The sequence below is a fragment of the Pseudophryne corroboree genome, chromosome 4 (assembly GCF_028390025.1).
Source record: "Pseudophryne corroboree isolate aPseCor3 chromosome 4, aPseCor3.hap2, whole genome shotgun sequence".
Taxonomy (NCBI): domain Eukaryota; kingdom Metazoa; phylum Chordata; class Amphibia; order Anura; family Myobatrachidae; genus Pseudophryne; species Pseudophryne corroboree.
The window spans coordinates 916551892-916572537 of record NC_086447.1 but is presented as its reverse complement, the minus strand read 5'-3'; positions in this window follow the sequence as shown (position 1 = coordinate 916572537).

Sequence of the window (20646 nt, the reverse complement as noted above, 5' to 3'; positions counted from 1 at the left end):
GCGTCCCGCCTGAACAAAAAACTAGACAGATATTGCGCCAGGTCAAGGGACCCTCAGGCAATAACGGTGGACGCTCTGGTAACACCGTGGGTGTACCAGTCGGGGTATGTGTTCCCTCCTATGCCTCTCATACCAAAAGTACTGAGAATCATAAGAAGGAGAGGAGTAAGAACGATACTCGTGGTTCTGGATTGGCCAAGAAGGACTTGGTACCCGGAACTTCAAGAGATGCTCACGGAAGACCCGTGGCCTCTACCTCTAAGAAAGGACCTGCTACTGCAGGGGCCTTGTCTGTTCCAAGACTTACCGCGGCTGCGTTTGACGGCATGGCGGTTGAACGCCGGATCCTGAAGGAAAAGGGCATTCCAGATGAAGTCATCCCTACCCTGGTCGAAGCCAGGAAGGATGTAACCGCAAAACATTTTCACCGCATTTGGCGAAAATATGTTGCGTGGTGTGAGGCCAAGAAGGCCCCTACAGAGGGTCGTTTCCTACATTTCCTGAAAACAGGACTGTCTATGGGCCTAAAATTAGGGTCCATTAAGGTTAAAATTTCGGCCCTGTCGAATTTCTTCCAGAAAGAACTGGCTTTAGTGCCTGAAGTTCAGATGTTTGTAAAAGGGGTACTGCATATACAGCCTCCTTTGTGCCCCCAGTGGCACCTTTGGGATCTCAATGTTGTTTTGAGTTTCCTAAAGTCACATTGGTTTGAACCACTCACCACTGTGGACTTAAAATATCTCACATGGAAGGTGACGATGCTTTTAGCCCTGGCTTCAGCCAGGCGTGTGTCAGAATTGGCGGCTTTATCATATAAAAGCCCTTACTTAATTTTTCATTCTGACAGGGCAGAATTGAGGACTCGTCCTCAATTTCTCCTTAAGGTGTTTTCTGTTTTTCACATGAACCAACCTATTGTGGTACCTGCGGCTGCTAGGGACTTGGAGGACTCCAAGTTACTTGACGTTGTCAGGGCCCTGAAAATATATGTTTCCAGGACGGCTGGAGTCAGAAAATCTGACTCGCTGTTTGGCCTGTATGCACCCAACAAGATGGGTGTTCCTGCTTCTAAGCAGACGATTGCTCGCTGGATTTGTAATACAATTCAGTTTACACATTCTGTGGCAGGCCTGCCACAGCCTAAATCTGAAAAAACCCATTCCACAAGGAAGTGGGCTCTTCTTGGGCGGCTGCCCGAGGGGTCTCGGCTTTACAACTTTGCCGAGCAGTTACTTGGTCAGGGGCAAACACGTTTGCTAAATTCTACAAATTTGGCTGAGGAGGACATGGAGTTCTCTCATTCGGTGCTGCAGGGTCATCCGCACTCTCCCGCCCGTTTGGGAGCTTTGGTATAATCCCCATGGTCCTTACGGAGTCCCAGCATCCACTAGGACGTCAGAGAAAATAAGATTTTACTTACTGATAAATCTATTTCTCGTAGTCCGTAGTGGATGCTGGGCGCCCATCCCAAGTGCGGATTGTCTGCAATACTTGTACATAGTTATTGTTACAGAAATCGGGTTATTCTTGTTGTGAGCCATCTTTTCAGAGGCTCCTTCGTTGTTATCATACTGTTAACTGGGTTCAGATCACAGGTTGTACGGTGTGATTGGTGTGGCTGGTATGAGTCTTACCCGGGATTCAATATCCTTCCTTATTATGCACGCTCGTCCGGGCACAGTATCCTAACTGAGGCTTGGAGGAGGGTCATAGGGGGAGGAGCCAGTGCACACCACCTGATCCTAAAGCTTTTATTATTGTGCCCTGTCTCCTGCGGAGCCGCTATTCCCCATGGTCCTTACGGAGTCCCAGCATCCACTACGGACTACGAGAAATAGATTTATCGGTAAGTAAAATCTTATTTTTCGGATAAGAACGTGACCATAATGTCCTTATGGCGAAGAGAAAATAGCAGATTTTAGGATTATCTGGCTATTTTCTCTTCGCCGTAAGGACATAACCATGAGAGGGCTAATAAGGTCCTTTCGGATAAGAACGTGACCATAATGTCCTTATGGCGAAGAGAAAATAGCAGATTTTAGCATATTCTGGCTATTTTCTCTTCGCCGTAAGGACATAACCATGAGAGGGCTAATAAGGTCCTTTCGGATAAGAACGTGACCATAATGTCCTTTATGGCAAAGAGAAAATAGCTGATTCTAGGATTATCTGGCTAGTTATACTTCGCCGTAAGAACATAACCATGAGAGGGCTAATAAGGTCCTTTTGAATAAGAACGTGACCATAATGTCCTTATGGTGAAGAGAAAATAGCTGATTTTAGCATATTCTGGCTATTTTCTCTTCGCCGTAAGGACATAACCATGAGAGGGCTAATAAGGTCCTTTTGGATAAGAACGTGACCATAATGTCCTTATGGCAAAGAGAAAATAGCAGATTTTAGCATATTCTGGCTATTTTCTCTGCGCCGTAAGGACATAACCATGAGAGGGCTAATAAGGTCCTTTCAGATAAGAACGTGACCATAATGTCCTTATGGCGAAGAGAAAATAGCTGATTTTAGGATTATCTGGCTATTTTCTCTTCGCCGTAAGGACATAACCATGAGAGGGCTAATAAGGTCCTTTCGGATAAGAACGTGACCATAATGTCCTTTATGGCAAAGAGAAAATAGCTGATTCTAAGATTATCTGGCTAGTTACACTTCGCCGTAAGAACATAACCATGAGAGGGCTAATAAGGTCCTTTTGAATAAGAACGTGACCATAATGTCCTTATGGTGAAGAGAAAATAGCTGATTTTAGGATTATCTGGCTATTTTCTCTTCGCCGTAAGGACATAACCATGAGAGGGCTAATAAGGCCCTTTTCGGATAAGAATGTGACCATAATGTCCTTTATGGCGAAGAGAAAATAGCTGGTTTTAGGATTATCTGGCTATTTTCTCTTCGCCGTAAGGACATAACCATGAGAGGGCTAATAAGGTCCTTTCGGATAAGAACGTGACCATAATGTACTTATGGCGAAGAGAAAATAGCAGATTTTAGCATATCCTGGCTATTTTCTCTTCGCCGTAAGGACATAACCATGAGAGGGCTAATAAGGTCCTTTCGGATAAGAACGTGACCATAATGTCCTTATGGCGAAGAGAAAATAGCTGATTTTAGCATATTCTGGCTATTTTCTCTTTGCCGTAAGGACATAACCATGAGAGGGCTAATAAGGTCCTTTCGGATAAGAACGTGACCATAATGTCCTTATGGTGAAGAGAAAATAGCTGATTTTAGCATATTCTGGCTATTTTCTCTTCGCCGTAAGGACATAACCATGAGAGGGCTAATTAGGTCCTTTCGGATAAGAACGTGACCATAATGTCCTTATGGTGAATAGAAAATAGCTGATTTTAGCATATTCTGGCTAGTTTCTCTTCGCCGTAAGGACATAACCATGAGAGGGCTAATTGGGTCCTTTCGGATAAGAACGTGACCATAATGTCATCATGGCCAAGAGAAAATAGCTGATTTTAGGATTATCTGGCTATTTTCTCTTCGCCGTAAGGACATAACCATGAGAGGGCTAATAAGGTCCTTTCGGATAACAACGTGACCATAATGTCCTTATGGCGAAGAGAAAATAGCTGATTTTAGGATTATCTGGCTATTTTCTCTACGCCGTAAGGACATAACCATGAGAGGGCTAATAAGGTCCTTTCGGATAAGAACGTGACCATAATGTCCTTATGGCGAAGAGAAAATAGCTGATTCTAGGATTATCTGGCTTTTTTCTCTATGCTGTAAGGACATAACCATGAGAGGGCTAATAAGGTCCTTTCGGATTCGAACGTGACCATAATGTCCTTATGACAAAGAGAAAATAGCTGATTTTAGCATATTCTGGCTATTTTCTCTACGCCGTAAGGACATAACCATGAGAGGGCTAATAAGGTCCTTTTGGATAAGAACGTGACCATAATGTCCTTATGGTGAAGAGAAAATAGCTGATTTTAGCATATTCTGGCTATTTCTCTTTGCCGTAAGGACATAACCATGAGAGGGCTAATAAGGCCCTTTTCGGATAAGAATGTGACCATACTGTCCTTATGGCGAAGAGAAAATAGCTGATTTTAGCATATCCTGGCTATTTTCTCTTCGCCGTAAGGATATAACCATGAGAGGGCTAATTAGGTCCTTTCGGATAAGAACGTGACCATAATGTACTTATGGCGAAGTGAAAATAGCTGATTTTAGCATATCCTGGCTATTTTCTCTTCGCCGTAAGGACATAACCATGAGAGGGCTAATAAGGTCCTTTCGGATAAGAACGTGACCATAATGTCCTTATGACAAAGAGAAAATAACTGATTTTTAGCATATCCTGGCTATTTTCTCTTCGCCGTAAGGACATAACCATGAGAGGGCTAATAAGGTCCTTTTGGATAAGAACGTGACCATAATGTCCTTTATGGCAAAGAGAAAATAGCTGATTCTAGGATTATCTGGCTAGTTACACTTCGCCGTAAGAACATAACCATGAGAGGGCTAATAAGGTCCTTTTGAATAAGAACGTGACCATAATGTCCTTATGGTGAAGAGAAAATAGCTGATTTTAGCATATTCTGGCTATTTTCTCTTCGCCGTAAGGACATAACCATGAGAGGGCTAATAAGGTCCTTTCGGATAACAACGTGACCATAATGTCCTTATGGCGAAGAGAAAACAGCTGATTTTAGGATTATCTGGCTATTTTCTCTTCGCCGTAAGGACATAACCATGAGAGGGCTAATAAGGTCCTTTCGGATAAGAACGTGACCATAATGTCCTTATGGCGAAGAGAAAATAGCAGATTTTAGCATATTCTGGCTATTTTCTCTTCGCCGTACAGACATAACCATGAGAGGGCTAATAAGGTCCTTTCGGATAAGAACGTGACCATAATGTACTTATGGCGAAGAGAAAATAGCAGATTTTAGCATATCCTGGCTATTTTCTCTTCGCCGTAAGGACATAACCATGAGAGGGCTAATCAGGTCCTTTCGGATAAGAACGTGACCATAATGTCCTTATGGCGAAGAGAAAATAGCTGATTTTAGCATATTCTGGCTATTTTCTCTTTGCCGTAAGGACATAACCATGAGAGGGCTAATAAGGTCCTTTCGGATAAGAACGTGACCATAATGTCCTTATGGTGAAGAGAAAATAGCTGATTTTAGCATATTCTGGCTATTTTCTCTTCGCCGTAAGGACATAACCATGAGAGGGCTAATTAGGTCCTTTCGGATAAGAACGTGACCATAATGTCCTTATGGTGAATAGAAAATAGCTGATTTTAGCATATTCTGGCTATTTTCTCTTCGCCGTAAGGACATAACCATGAGAGGGCTAATTGGGTCCTTTCGGATAAGAACGTGACCATAATGTCATCATGGCCAAGAGAAAATAGCTGATTTTAGGATTATCTGGCTATTTTCTCTTCGCCGTAAGGACATAACCATGAGAGGGCTAATAAGGTCCTTTCGGATAACAACGTGACCATAATGTCCTTATGGCGAAGAGAAAATAGCTGATTTTAGGATTATCTGGCTATTTTCTCTTCGCCGTAAGGACATAACCATGAGAGGGCTAATAAGGTCCTTTCGGATTCGAACGTGACCATAATGTCCTTATGGTGAAGAGAAAATAGCTGATTTTAGCATATTCTGGCTATTTTCTCTACGCCGTAAGGACATAACCATGAGAGGGCTAATAAGGTCCTTTCGGATAAGAACGTGACCATAATGTCCTTATGGCGAAGAGAAAATAGCTGATTCTAGGATTATCTGGCTTTTTTCTCTATGCTGTAAGGACATAACCATGAGAGGGCTAATAAGGTCCTTTCGGATTCGAACGTCACCATAATGTCCTTATGGCGAAGAGAAAATAGCTGATTTTAGCATATTCTGGCTATTTTCTCTTTGCCGTAAGGACATAACCATGAGAGGGCTAATAAGGCCCTTTTCGGATAAGAACGTGACCATAATGTCCTTATGGCGAAGAGAAAATAGCTGATTTAAGCATATCCTGGCAATTTTCTCTTCGCCGTAAGGACATAACCATGAGAGGGCTAATAAGGTGTGACCATAATGTACTTATGGCGAAGAGAAAATAGCTGATTTTAGCATATTCTGGCTATTTTCTCTTTGCCGTAAGGACATAACCATGAGAGGGCTAATAAGGCCCCTTTCGGATAAGAACGTGACCATAATGTCCTTATGGCTAAAAGAAAATAGCTGATTTTAGGATTATCTGGCTATTTTCTCTTCGCCGTAAGGACACAACCATGAGAGGGCTAATAAGGCCCTTTTCGGATAAGAACGTGACCATAATGTACTTATGGCGAAGAGAAAATAGCTGATTTTAGCATATCCTGGCAATTTTCTCTTCGCCGTAAGGACATAACCATGAGAGGGCTAATAAGGTGTGACCATAATGTACTTATGGCGAAGAGAAAATAGCTGGTTTTAGGATTATCTGGCTATTTTCTCTTTGCCGTAAGGACATAACCATGAGAGGGCTAATAAGGTCCTTTCGGATAAGAACGTGACCATAATGTCCTTATGGCGAAGAGAAAATAGCAGATTTTAGGATTATCTGGCTATATTCTCTACGCCGTAAGGACATAACCATGAGAGGGCTAATAAGGCCCTTTTCGGATAAGAATGTGACCATACTGTCCTTATGGCGAAGAGAAATAGCTGATTTTAGCATATCCTGGCTATTTTCTCTTCGCCGTAAGGATATAACCATGAGAGGGCTAATTAGGTCCTTTCGGATAAGAACGTGACCATAATGTACTTATGGCGAAGTGAAAATAGCTGATTTTAGCATATCCTGGCTATTTTCTCTTCGCCGTAAGGACATAACCATGAGAGGGCTAATAAGGTCCTTTCGGATAAGAACGTGACCATAATGTCCTTATGACAAAGAGAAAATAACTGATTTTTAGCATATCCTGGCTATTTTCTCTTCGCCGTAAGGACATAACCATGAGAGGGCTAATAAGGTCCTTTTGGATAAGAACGTGACCATAATGTCCTAATGGTGAAGAGAAAATAGCTGATTTTAGCATATTCTGGCTATTTTCTCTGCGCCGTAAGGACATAACCATGAGAGGGCTAATAAGGTCCTTTCAGATAAGAACGTGACCATAATGTCCTTATGGCGAAGAGAAAATAGCTGATTTTAGGATTATCTGGCTATTTTCTCTTCGCCGTAAGGACATAACCATGAGAGGGCTAATAAGGTCCTTTTGGATAAGAACGTGACCATAATGTCCTTATGGCAAAGAGAAAATAGCAGATTTTAGCATATTCTGGCTATTTTCTCTGCGCCGTAAGGACATAACCATGAGAGGGCTAATAAGGTCCTTTCAGATAAGAACGTGACCATAATGTCCTTATGGCGAAGAGAAAATAGCTGATTTTAGGATTATCTGGCTATTTTCTCTTCGCCGTAAGGACATAACCATGAGAGGGCTAATAAGGTCCTTTCGGATAAGAACGTGACCATAATGTCCTTATGGCGAAGAGAAAATAGCAGATTTTAGCATATTCTGGCTATTTTCTCTTCGCCGTAAGGACATAACCATGAGAGGGCTAATAAGGCCCTTTTCGGATAAGAACGTGACCATAATGTACTTATGGCGAAGAGAAAATAGCTGATTTTAGCATATCCTGGCTATTTTCTCTTCGCCGTAAGGACATAACCATGAGAGGGCTAATAAGGTCCTTTCGGATAAGAACGTGACCATAATGTCCTTTATGGCAAAGAGAAAATAGCTGATTCTAGGATTATCTGGCTAGTTACACTTCGCCGTAAGAACATAACCATGAGAGGGCTAATAAGGTCCTTTTGAATAAGAACGTGACCATAATGTCCTTATGGTGAAGAGAAAATAGCTGATTTTAGCATATTCTGGCTATTTTCTCTTCGCCGTAAGGACATAACCATGAGAGGGCTAATAAGGTCCTTTCGGATAACAACGTGACCATAATGTCCTTATGGCAAAGAGAAAATAGCTGATTTTAGGATTATCTGGCTATTTTCTCTTCGCCGTAAGGACATAACCATGAGAGGGCTAATAAGGCCCTTTTCGGATAAGAACGTGACCATAATGTACTTATGGCGAAGAGAAAATAGCTGATTTTAGCATATCCTGGCTATTTTCTCTTCGCCGTAAGGACATAACCATGAGAGGGCTAATAAGGTCCTTTCGGATAAGAACGTGACCATAATGTCCTTATGGCGAAGAGAAAATAGCAGATTTTAGCATATTCTGGCTATTTTCTCTGCGCTGTAAGGACATAACCATGAGAGGGCTAATAAGGTCCTTTTGGATAAGAACGTGACCATAATGTCCTTATGGCGAAGAGAAAATAGCTGATTTTAGGATTATCTGGCTATTTTCTCTTCGCTGTAAGGACATAACCATGAGAGGGCTAATAAGGTCCTTTTGGATAAGAACGTGACCATAATGTCCTTATGGCGAAGAGAAAATAGCTGATTTTAGGATTATCTGGCTATTTTCTCTTCGCCGTAAGGACATAACCATGAGAGGGCTAATAAGGTCCTTTTGGATGAGAATGTGACCATAATGTCCTTATGGCGAAGAGAAAATAGCTGGTTTTAGGATTATCTGGCTATTTTTTCTCTTCGCCGTAAGGACATAACCATGAGAGGGCAAATAAGGTCCTTTCGGATAAGAACGTGACCATAATGTCCTTATGGCGAAGAGAAAATAGCTGATTTTAGGATTATCTGGCTATATTCTCTACGCCGTAAGGACATAACCATGAGAGGGCTAATAAGGCCCTTTTCGGATAAGAATGTGACCATAATGTCCTTATGGTGAAGAGAAAATAGCTGATTTTAGCATATTCTGGCTATTTTCTCTACGCCGTAAGGACATAACCATGAGAGGGCTAATAAGGTCCTTTTCGGATAAGAACGTGACCATAATGTCCTTATGGCGAAGAGAAAATAGCTGATTTTAGGATTATCTGGCTATTTTCTCTTCGCCGTAAGGACATAACCATGAGAGGGCTAATAAGGTCCTTTTGGATGAGAATGTGACCATAATGTCCTTATGGCGAAGAGAAAATAGCTGGTTTTAGGATTATCTGGCTATTTTCTCTTCGCCGTAAGGACATAACCATGAGAGGGCTAATAAGGTCCTTTTCGGATAAGAACGTGACCATAATGTCCTTATGGCGAAGAGAAAATAGCTGATTTTAGGATTATCTGGCTATTTTCTCTTCGCCGTAAGGACATAACCATGAGAGGGCTAATAAGGTCCTTTTGGATGAGAATGTGACCATAATGTCCTTATGGCGAAGAGAAAATAGCTGGTTTTAGGATTATCTGGCTATTTTCTCTTCGCCGTAAGGACATAACCATGAGAGGGCTAATAAGGTCCTTTCGGATTCGAACGTGACCATAATGTCCTTATGGTGAAGAGGAAATAGCTGATTTTAGCATATTCTGGCTATTTTCTCTACGCCGTAAGGACATAACCATGAGAGGGCTAATTAGGTCCTTTCGGATAAGAACGTGACCATAATGTCCTTATGGTGAATAGAAAATAGCTGATTTTAGCATATTCTGGCTAGTTTCTCTTCGCCGTAAGGACATAACCATGAGAGGGCTAATTGGGTCCTTTCGGATAAGAACGTGACCATAATGTCATCATGGCCAAGAGAAAATAGCTGATTTTAGGATTATCTGGCTATTTTCTCTTCGCCGTAAGGACATAACCATGAGAGGGCTAATAAGGTCCTTTCGGATAACAACGTGACCATAATGTCCTTATGGCGAAGAGAAAATAGCTGATTTTAGGATTATCTGGCTATTTTCTCTTCGCCGTAAGGACATAACCATGAGAGGGCTAATAAGGTCCTTTCGGATTCGAACGTGACCATAATGTCCTTATGGTGAAGAGAAAATAGCTGATTTTAGCATATTCTGGCTATTTTCTCTACGCCGTAAGGACATAACCATGAGAGGGCTAATAAGGTCCTTTTGGATAAGAACGTGACCATAATGTCCTTATGGTGAAGAGAAAATAGCTGATTTTAGCATATTCTGGCTATTTTCTCTTCGCCGTAAGGACATAACCATGAGAGGGCTAATAAGGCCCTTTTCGGATAAGAACGTGACCATAATGTCCTTATGGCGAAGAGAAAATAGCAGATTTTAGGATTATCTGGCTATTTTCTCTTCGCCGTAAGGACATAACCATGAGAGGGCTAATAAGGTGTGACCATAATGTACTTATGGCGAAGAGAAAATAGCTGATTTTAGCATATTCTGGCTATTTTCTCTTTGCCGTAAGGACATAACCATGAGAGGGCTAATAAGGTCCTTTCGGATAAGAACGTGACCATAATGTCCTTATGGCTAAAAGAAAATAGCTGATTTTAGGATTATCTGGCTATTTTCTCTTCGCCGTAAGGACACAACCATGAGAGGGCTAATAAGGCCCTTTTCGGATAAGAACGTGACCATAATGTACTTATGGCGAAGAGAAAATAGCTGATTTTAGCATATCCTGGCAATTTTCTCTTCGCCGTAAGGACATAACCATGAGAGGGCTAATAAGGTGTGACCATAATGTACTTATGGTGAAGAGAAAATAGCTGGTTTTAGGATTATCTGGCTATTTTCTCTTTGCCGTAAGGACATAACCATGAGAGGGCTAATAAGGTCCTTTCGGATAAGAACGTGACCATAATGTCCTTATGGCGAAGAGAAAATAGCAGATTTTAGGATTTTCTGGCTATTTTCTCTTCGCCGTAAGGACATAACCATGAGAGGGCTAATAAGGCCCTTTTCGGATAACAACATGACCATAATGTCCTTATGGCGAAGAGAAAATAGCTGATTTTAGGATTATCTGGCTATTTTCTCTTCGCCGTAAGGACATAACCATGAGAGGGCTAATAAGGTCCTTTCGGATAAGAACGTGACCATAATGTACTTATGGCGAAGAGAAAATAGCTGATTTTTAGCATATCCTGGCTATTTTCTCTACGCCGTAAGGACATAACCATGAGAGGACTAATAAGGTCCTTTTGGATAAGAACGTGACCATAATGTCCTAATGGTGAAGAGAAAATAGCAGATTTTAGCATATTCTGGCTATTTTCTCTTCGCCGTAAGGACATAACCATGAGAGGGCTAATAAGGTCCTTTTGGATAAGAACGTGACCATAATGTCCTAATGGTGAAGAGAAAATAGCTGATTTTAGCATATTCTGGCTATTTTCTCTTCGCCGTAAGGACATAACCATGAGAGCGCTAATAAGGTCCTTTCAGATAAGAACGTGACCATAATGTCCTTATGGCGAAGAGAAAATAGCTGATTTTAGGATTATCTGGCTATTTTCTCTTCGCCGTAAGGACATAACCATGAGAGGGCTAATAAGGTCCTTTTGGATAAGAACGTGACCATAATGTCCTTATGGCAAAGAGAAAATAGCAGATTTTAGCATATTCTGGCTATTTTCTCTGCGCCGTAAGGACATAACCATGAGAGGGCTAATAAGGTCCTTTCAGATAAGAACGTGACCATAATGTCCTTATGACGAAGAGAAAATAGCTGATTTTAGCATATTCTGGCTATTTTCTCTTCGCCGTAAGGACATAACCATGAGAGGGCTAATAAGGCCCTTTTCGGATAAGAACGTGACCATAATGTACTTATGGCGAAGAGAAAATAGCTGATTCTAGGATTATCTGGCTAGTTACACTTCGCCGTAAGAACATAACCATGAGAGGGCTAATAAGGTCCTTTTGAATAAGAACGTGACCATAATGTCCTTATGGTGAAGAGAAAATAGCTGATTTTAGCATATTCTGGCTATTTTCTCTTCGCCGTAAGGACATAACCATGAGAGGGCTAATAAGGTCCTTTCGGATAACAACGTGACCATAATGTCCTTATGGCGAAGAGAAAATAGCTGATTTTAGGATTATCTGGCTATTTTCTCTTCGCCGTAAGGACATAACCATGAGAGGGCTAATAAGGCCCTTTTCGGATAAGAACGTGACCATAATGTACTTATGGCGAAGAGAAAATAGCTGATTTTAGCATATCCTGGCTATTTTCTCTTCGCCGTAAGGACATAACCATGAGAGGGCTAATAAGGTCCTTTCGGATAAGAACGTGACCATAATGTCCTTATGGCGAAGAGAAAATAGCAGATTTTAGCATATTCTGGCTATTTTCTCTTCGCCGTAAGGACATAACCATGAGAGGGCTAATAAGGTCCTTTCGGATAAGAACGTGACCATAATGTCCTTATGGCAAAGAGAAAATAGCAGATTTTCGCATATTCTGGCTATTTTCTCTGCGCCGTAAGGACATAACCATGAGAGGGCTAATAAGGTTCTTTTGGATAAGAACGTGACCATAATGTCCTTATGGCGAAGAGAAAATAGCTGGTTTTAGGATTATCTGGCTATTTTCTCTTCGCCGTAAGGACATAACCATGAGAGGGCTAATAAGGTCCTTTCGGATAAGAACGTGACCATAATGTCCTTATGGTGGAGAGAAAATAGCTGATTTTAGGATTATCTGGCTATATTCTCTACGCCGTTAGGACATAACCATGAGAGGGCTAATAAGGCCCTTTTCGGATAAGAATGTGACCATAATGTCCTTATGGCGAAGAGAAAATAGCTGATTTTAGGATTATCTGGCTATTTTCTCTTCGCCGTAAGGACATAACCATGAGAGGGCTAATAAGGTCCTTTCGGATAAGAACGTGACCATAATGTCCTTATGGCGAAGAGAAAATAGCTGATTTTAGCATATTCTGGCTATTTTCTCTTTGCCGTGAGGACATAACCATGAGAGGGCTAATAAGGTCCTTTCGGATAAGAACGTGACCATAATGTCCTTATGGTGAAGAGAAAATAGCTGATTTTAGCATATTCTGGCTATTTTCTCTTCGCCGTAAGGACATAACCATGAGAGGGCTAATTAGATCCTTTCGGATAAGAACGTGACCATAATGTCCTTATGGTGAATAGAAAATAGCTGATTTTAGCATATTCTGGCTAGTTTCTCTTCGCCGTAAGGACATAACCATGAGAGGGCTAATTGGGTCCTTTCGGATAAGAACGTGACCATAATGTCATCATGGCCAAGAGAAAATAGCTGATTTTAGGATTATCTGGCTATTTTCTCTTCGCCGTAAGGACATAACCATGAGAGGGCTAATAAGGTCCTTTCGGATAACAACGTGACCATAATGTCCTTATGGCGAAGAGAAAATAGCTGATTTTAGGATTATCTGGCTATTTTCTCTTCGCCGTAAGGAAATAACCATGAGAGGGCTAATAAGGTCCTTTCGGATTCGAACGTGACCATAATGTCCTTATGGTGAAGAGAAAATAGCTGATTTTAGCATATTCTGGCTATTTTCTCTACGCCGTAAGGACATAACCATGAGAGGGCTAATAAGGTCCTTTCGGATAAGAACGTGACCATAATGTCCTTATGGCGAAGAGAAAATAGCTGATTCTAGGATTATCTGGCTTTTTTCTCTATGCTGTAAGGACATAACCATGAGAGGGCTAATAAGGTCCTTTCGGATTCGAACGTGACCATAATGTCCTTATGGTGAAGAGAAAATAGCTGATTTTAGCATATTCTGGCTATTTTCTCTTTGCCGTAAGGACATAACCATGAGAGGGCTAATAAGGCCCTTTTCGGATAAGAACGTGACCATAATGTCCTTATGGCGAAGAGAAAATAGCTGATTTAAGCATATCCTGGCAATTTGCTCTTCGCCGTAAGGACATAACCATGAGAGGGCTAATAAGGTGTGACCATAATGTACTTATGGCGAAGAGAAAATAGCTGATTTTAGCATATTCTGGCTATTTTCTCTTTGCCGTAAGGACATAACCATGAGAGGGCTAATAAGGCCCCTTTCGGATAAGAACGTGACCATAATGTCCTTATGGCTAAAAGAAAATAGCTGATTTTAGGATTATCTGGCTATTTTCTCTTCGCCGTAAGGACACAACCATGAGAGGGCTAATAAGGCCCTTTTCGGATAAGAACGTGACCATAATGTACTTATGGCGAAGAGAAAATAGCTGATTTTAGCATATCCTGGCAATTTTCTCTTCGCCGTAAGGACATAACCATGAGAGGGCTAATAAGGTGTGACCATAATGTACTTATGGCGAAGAGAAAATAGCTGGTTTTAGGATTATCTGGCTATTTTCTCTTTGCCGTAAGGACATAACCATGAGAGGGCTAATAAGGTCCTTTCGGATAAGAACGTGACCATAATGTCCTTATGGCGAAGAGAAAATAGCAGATTTTAGGATTATCTGGCTATTTTCTCTTCGCCGTAAGGACATAACCATGAGAGGGCTAATAAGGCCCTTTTCGGATAAGAACGTGACCATAATGTCCTTATGGTGGAGAGAAAATAGCTGATTTTAGGATTATCTGGCTATATTCTCTACGCCGTAAGGACATAACCATGAGAGGGCTAATAAGGCCCTTTTCGGATAAGAATGTGACCATACTGTCCTTATGGCGAAGAGAAATAGCTGATTTTAGCATATCCTGGCTATTTTCTCTTCGCCGTAAGGATATAACCATGAGAGGGCTAATTAGGTCCTTTCGGATAAGAACGTGACCATAATGTACTTATGGCGAAGTGAAAATAGCTGATTTTAGCATATCCTGGCTATTTTCTCTTCGCCGTAAGGACATAACCATGAGAGGGCTAATAAGGTCCTTTCGGATAAGAACGTGACCATAATGTCCTTATGACAAAGAGAAAATAACTGATTTTTAGCATATCCTGGCTATTTTCTCTTCGCCGTAAGGACATAACCATGAGAGGGCTAATAAGGTCCTTTCGGATAACAACGTGACCATAATGTCCTTATGGCGAAGAGAAAATAGCTGATTCTAGGATTATCTGGCTAGTTACACTTCGCCGTAAGAACATAACCATGAGAGGGCTAATAAGGTCCTTTTGAATAAGAACGTGACCATAATGTCCTTATGGTGAAGAGAAAATAGCTGATTTTAGCATATTCTGGCTATTTTCTCTTCGCCGTAAGGACATAACCATGAGAGGGCTAATAAGGTCCTTTCGGATAACAACGTGACCATAATGTCCTTATGGCGAAGAGAAAATAGCTGATTTTAGGATTATCTGGCTATTTTCTCTTCGCCGTAAGGACATAACCATGAGAGGGCTAATAAGGCCCTTTTCGGATAAGAACGTGACCATAATGTACTTATGGCGAAGAGAAAATAGCTGATTTTAGCATATCCTGGCTATTTTCTCTTCGCCGTAAGGACATAACCATGAGAGGGCTAATAAGGTCCTTTCGGATAAGAACGTGACCATAATGTCCTTATGGCGAAGAGAAAATAGCAGATTTTAGCATATTCTGGCTATTTTCTCTTCGCCGTAAGGACATAACCATGAGAGGGCTAATAAGGTGTGACCATAATGTACTTATGGCGAAGAGAAAATAGCTGATTTTAGCATATTCTGGCTATTTTCTCTTTGCCGTAAGGACATAACCATGAGAGGGCTAATAAGGTCCTTTCGGATAAGAACGTGACCATAATGTCCTTATGGCTAAAAGAAAATAGCTGATTTTAGGATTATCTGGCTATTTTCTCTTCGCCGTAAGGACACAACCATGAGAGGGCTAATAAGGCCCTTTTCGGATAAGAACGTGACCATAATGTACTTATGGCGAAGAGAAAATAGCTGATTTTAGCATATCCTGGCAATTTTCTCTTCGCCGTAAGGACATAACCATGAGAGGGCTAATAAGGTGTGACCATAATGTCCTTATGGTGGAGAGAAAATAGCTGATTTTAGGATTATCTGGCTATATTCTCTACGCCGTAAGGACATAACCATGAGAGGGCTAATAAGGCCCTTTTCGGATAAGAATGTGACCATAATGTCCTTATGGCGAAGAGAAAATAGCTGATTTTAGCATATCCTGACTATTTTCTCTTCGCCGTAAGGATATAACCATGAGAGGGCTAATTAGGTCCTTTCGGATAAGAACGTGACCATAATGTACTTATGGCGAAGTGAAAATAGCTAATTTTAGGATTATCTGGCTATTTTCTCTTCGCCGTAAGGACATAACCATGAGAGGGCTAATAGGGTCCTTTCGGATAACAACATGACCATAATGTCCTTATGGCGAAGAGAAAATAGCTGATTTTAGGATTATCTGGCTATTTTCTCTTCGCCGTAAGGACATAACCATGAGAGGGCTAATAAGGTCCTTTCGGATAAGAACGTGACCATAATGTACTTATGGCGAAGAGAAAATAGCTGATTTTTAGCATATCCTGGCTATTTTCTCTACGCCGTAAGGACATAACCATGAGAGGGCTAATAAGGTCCTTTTGGATAAGAACGTGACCATAATGTCCTAATGGTGAAGAGAAAATAGCTGATTTTAGCATATTCTGGCTATTTTCTCTTCGCCGTAAGGACATAACCATGAGAGGGCTAATAAGGTCCTTTTGGATAAGAACGTGACCATAATGTCCTAATGGTGAAGAGAAAATAGCTGATTTTAGCATATTCTGGCTATTTTCTCTGCGCCGTAAGGACATAACCATGAGAGGGCTAATAAGGTCCTTTCAGATAAGAACGTGACCATAATGTCCTTATGGCGAAGAGAAAATAGCTGATTTTAGGATTATCTGGCTATTTTCTCTTCGCCGTAAGGACATAACCATGAGAGGGCTAATAAGGTCCTTTTGGATAAGAACGTGACCATAATGTCCTTATGGCAAAGAGAAAATAGCAGATTTTAGCATATTCTGGCTATTTTCTCTGCGCCGTAAGGACATAACCATGAGAGGGCTAATAAGGTCCTTTCAGATAAGAACGTGACCATAATGTCCTTATGACGAAGAGAAAATAGCTGATTTTAGGATTATCTGGCTATTTTCTCTTCGCCGTAAGGACATAACCATGAGAGGGCTAATAAGGTCCTTTCGGATAAGAACGTGACCATAATGTCCTTATGGCGAAGAGAAAATAGGTGATTTTAGCATATCCTGGCTATTTTCTCTTCGCCGTAAGGACATAACCATGAGAGGGCTAATAAGGTCCTTTCGGATAAGAACGTGACCATAATGTCCTTTATGGCAAAGAGAAAATAGCTGATTCTAGGATTATCTGGCTAGTTACACTTCGCCGTAAGAACATAACCATGAGAGGGCTAATAAGGTCCTTTTGAATAAGAACGTGACCATAATGTCCTTATGGTGAAGAGAAAATAGCTGATTTTAGCATATTCTGGCTATTTTCTCTTCGCCGTAAGGACATAACCATGAGAGGGCTAATAAGGTCCTTTCGGATAACAACGTGACCATAATGTCCTTATGGCGAAGAGAAAATAGCTGATTTTAGGATTATCTGGCTATTTTCTCTTCGCCGTAAGGACATAACCATGAGAGGGCTAATAAGGCCCTTTTCGGATAAGAACGTGACCATAATGTACTTATGGCGAAGAGAAAATAGCTGATTTTAGCATATCCTGGCTATTTTCTCTTCGCCGTAAGGACATAACCATGAGAGGGCTAATAAGGTCCTTTCGGATAAGAACGTGACCATAATGTCCTTATGGCGAAGAGAAAATAGCAGATTTTAGCATATTCTGGCTATTTTCTCTTCGCCGTAAGGACATAACCATGAGAGGGCTAATAAGGTCCTTTCGGATAAGAACGTGACCATAATGTCCTTATGGCAAAGAGAAAATAGCAGATTTTCGCATATTCTGGCTATTTTCTCTGCGCCGTAAGGACATAACCATGAGAGGGCTAATAAGGTCCTTTTGGATAAGAACGTGACCATAATGTCCTTATGGCGAAGAGAAAATAGCTGATTTTAGGATTATCTGGCTATTTTCTCTTCGCCGTAAGGACATAACCATGAGAGGGCTAATAAGGTCCTTTTGGATGAGAATGTGACCATAATGTCCTTATGGCGAAGAGAAAATAGCTGGTTTTAGGATTATCTGGCTATTTTCTCTTCGCCGTAAGGACATAACCATGAGAGGGCTAATAAGGTCCTTTCGGATAAGAACGTGACCATAATGTCCTTATGGTGAAGAGAAAATAGCTGATTTTAGGATTATCTGGCTATATTCTCTACGCCGTTAGGACATAACCATGAGAGGGCTAATAAGGCCCTTTTCGGATAAGAATGTGACCATAATGTCCTTATGGCGAAGAGAAAATAGCTGATTTTAGCATATTCTGGCTATTTTCTCTTCGCCGTAAGGACATAACCATGAGAGGGCTAATAAGGTCCTTTCGGATAACAACGTGACCATAATGTCCTTATGGCGAAGAGAAAATAGCTGATTTTAGGATTATCTGGCTATTTTCTCTTCGCCGTAAGGACATAACCATGAGAGGGCTAATAAGGCCCTTTTCGGATAAGAACGTGACCATAATGTACTTATGGCGAAGAGAAAATAGCTGATTTTAGCATATCCTGGCTATTTTCTCTTCGCCGTAAGGACATAACCATGAGAGGGCTAATAAGGTCCTTTCGGATAACAACGTGACCATAATGTCCTTATGGCGAAGAGAAAATAGCTGATTCTAGGATTATCTGGCTAGTTACACTTCGCCGTAAGAACATAACCATGAGAGGGCTAATAAGGTCCTTTTGAATAAGAACGTGACCATAATGTCCTTATGGTGAAGAGAAAATAGCTGATTTTAGCATATTCTGGCTATTTTCTCTTCGCCGTAAGGACATAACCATGAGAGGGCTAATAAGGTCCTTTCGGATAACAACGTGACCATAATGTCCTTATGGCGAAGAGAAAATAGCTGATTTTAGGATTATCTGGCTATTTTCTCTTCGCCGTAAGGACATAACCATGAGAGGGCTAATAAGGCCCTTTTCGGATAAGAACGTGACCATAATGTACTTATGGCGAAGAGAAAATAGCTGATTTTAGCATATCCTGGCTATTTTCTCTTCGCCGTAAGGACATAACCATGAGAGGGCTAATAAGGTCCTTTCGGATAAGAACGTGACCATAATGTCCTTATGGCGAAGAGAAAATAGCAGATTTTAGCATATTCTGGCTATTTTCTCTTCGCCGTAAGGACATAACCATGAGAGGGCTAATAAGGTGTGACCATAATGTACTTATGGCGAAGAGAAAATAGCTGATTTTAGCATATTCTGGCTATTTTCTCTTTGCCGTAAGGACATAACCATGAGAGGGCTAATAAGGTCCTTTCGGATAAGAACGTGACCATAATGTCCTTATGGCTAAAAGAAAATAGCTGATTTTAGGATTATCTGGCTATTTTCTCTTCGCCGTAAGGACACAACCATGAGAGGGCTAATAAGGCCCTTTTCGGATAAGAACGTGACCATAATGTACTTATGGCGAAGAGAAAATAGCTGATTTTAGCATATCCTGGCAATTTTCTCTTCGCCGTAAGGACATAACCATGAGAGGGCTAATAAGGTGTGACCATAATGTCCTTATGGTGGAGAGAAAATAGCTGATTTTAGGATTATCTGGCTATATTCTCTACGCCGTAAGGACATAACCATGAGAGGGCTAATAAGGCCCTTTTCGGATAAGAATGTGACCATAATGTCCTTATGGCGAAGAGAAAATAGCTGATTTTAGCATATCCTGACTATTTTCTCTTCGCCGTAAGGATATAACCATGAGAGGGCTAATTAGGTCCTTTCGGATAAGAACGTGACCATAATGTACTTATGGCGAAGTGAAAATAGCTAATTTTAGGATTATCTGGCTATTTTCTCTTCGCCGTAAGGACATAACCATGAGAGGGCTAATAGGGTCCTTTCGGATAACAACATGACCATAATGTCCTTATGGCGAAGAGAAAATAGCTGATTTTAGGATTATCTGGCTATTTTCTCTTCGCCGTAAGGACATAACCATGAGAGGGCTAATAAGGTCCTTTCGGATAAGAACGTGACCATAATGTACTTATGGCGAAGAGAAAATAGCTGATTTTTAGCATATCCTGGCTATTTTCTCTACGCCGTAAGGACATAACCATGAGAGGGCTAATAAGGTCCTTTTGGATAAGAACGTGACCATAATGTCCTAATGGTGAAGAGAAAATAGCTGATTTTAGCATATTCTGGCTATTTTCTCTTCGCCGTAAGGACATAACCATGAGAGGGCTAATAAGGTCCTTTTGGATAAGAACGTGACCATAATGTCCTAATGGTGAAGAGAAAATAGCTGATTTTAGCATATTCTGGCTATTTTCTCTGCGCCGTAAGGACATAACCATGAGAGGGCTAATAAGGTCCTTTCAGATAAGAACGTGACCATAATGTCCTTATGGCGAAGAGAAAATAGCTGATTTTAGGATTATCTGGCTATTTTCTCTTCGCCGTAAGGACATAACCATGAGAGGGCTAATAAGGTCCTTTTGGATAAGAACGTGACCATAATGTCCTTATGGCAAAGAGAAAATAGCAGATTTTAGCATATTCTGGCTATTTTCTCTGCGCCGTAAGGACATAACCATGAGAGGGCTAATAAGGTCCTTTCAGATAAGAACGTGACCATAATGTCCTTATGACGAAGAGAAAATAGCTGATTTTAGGA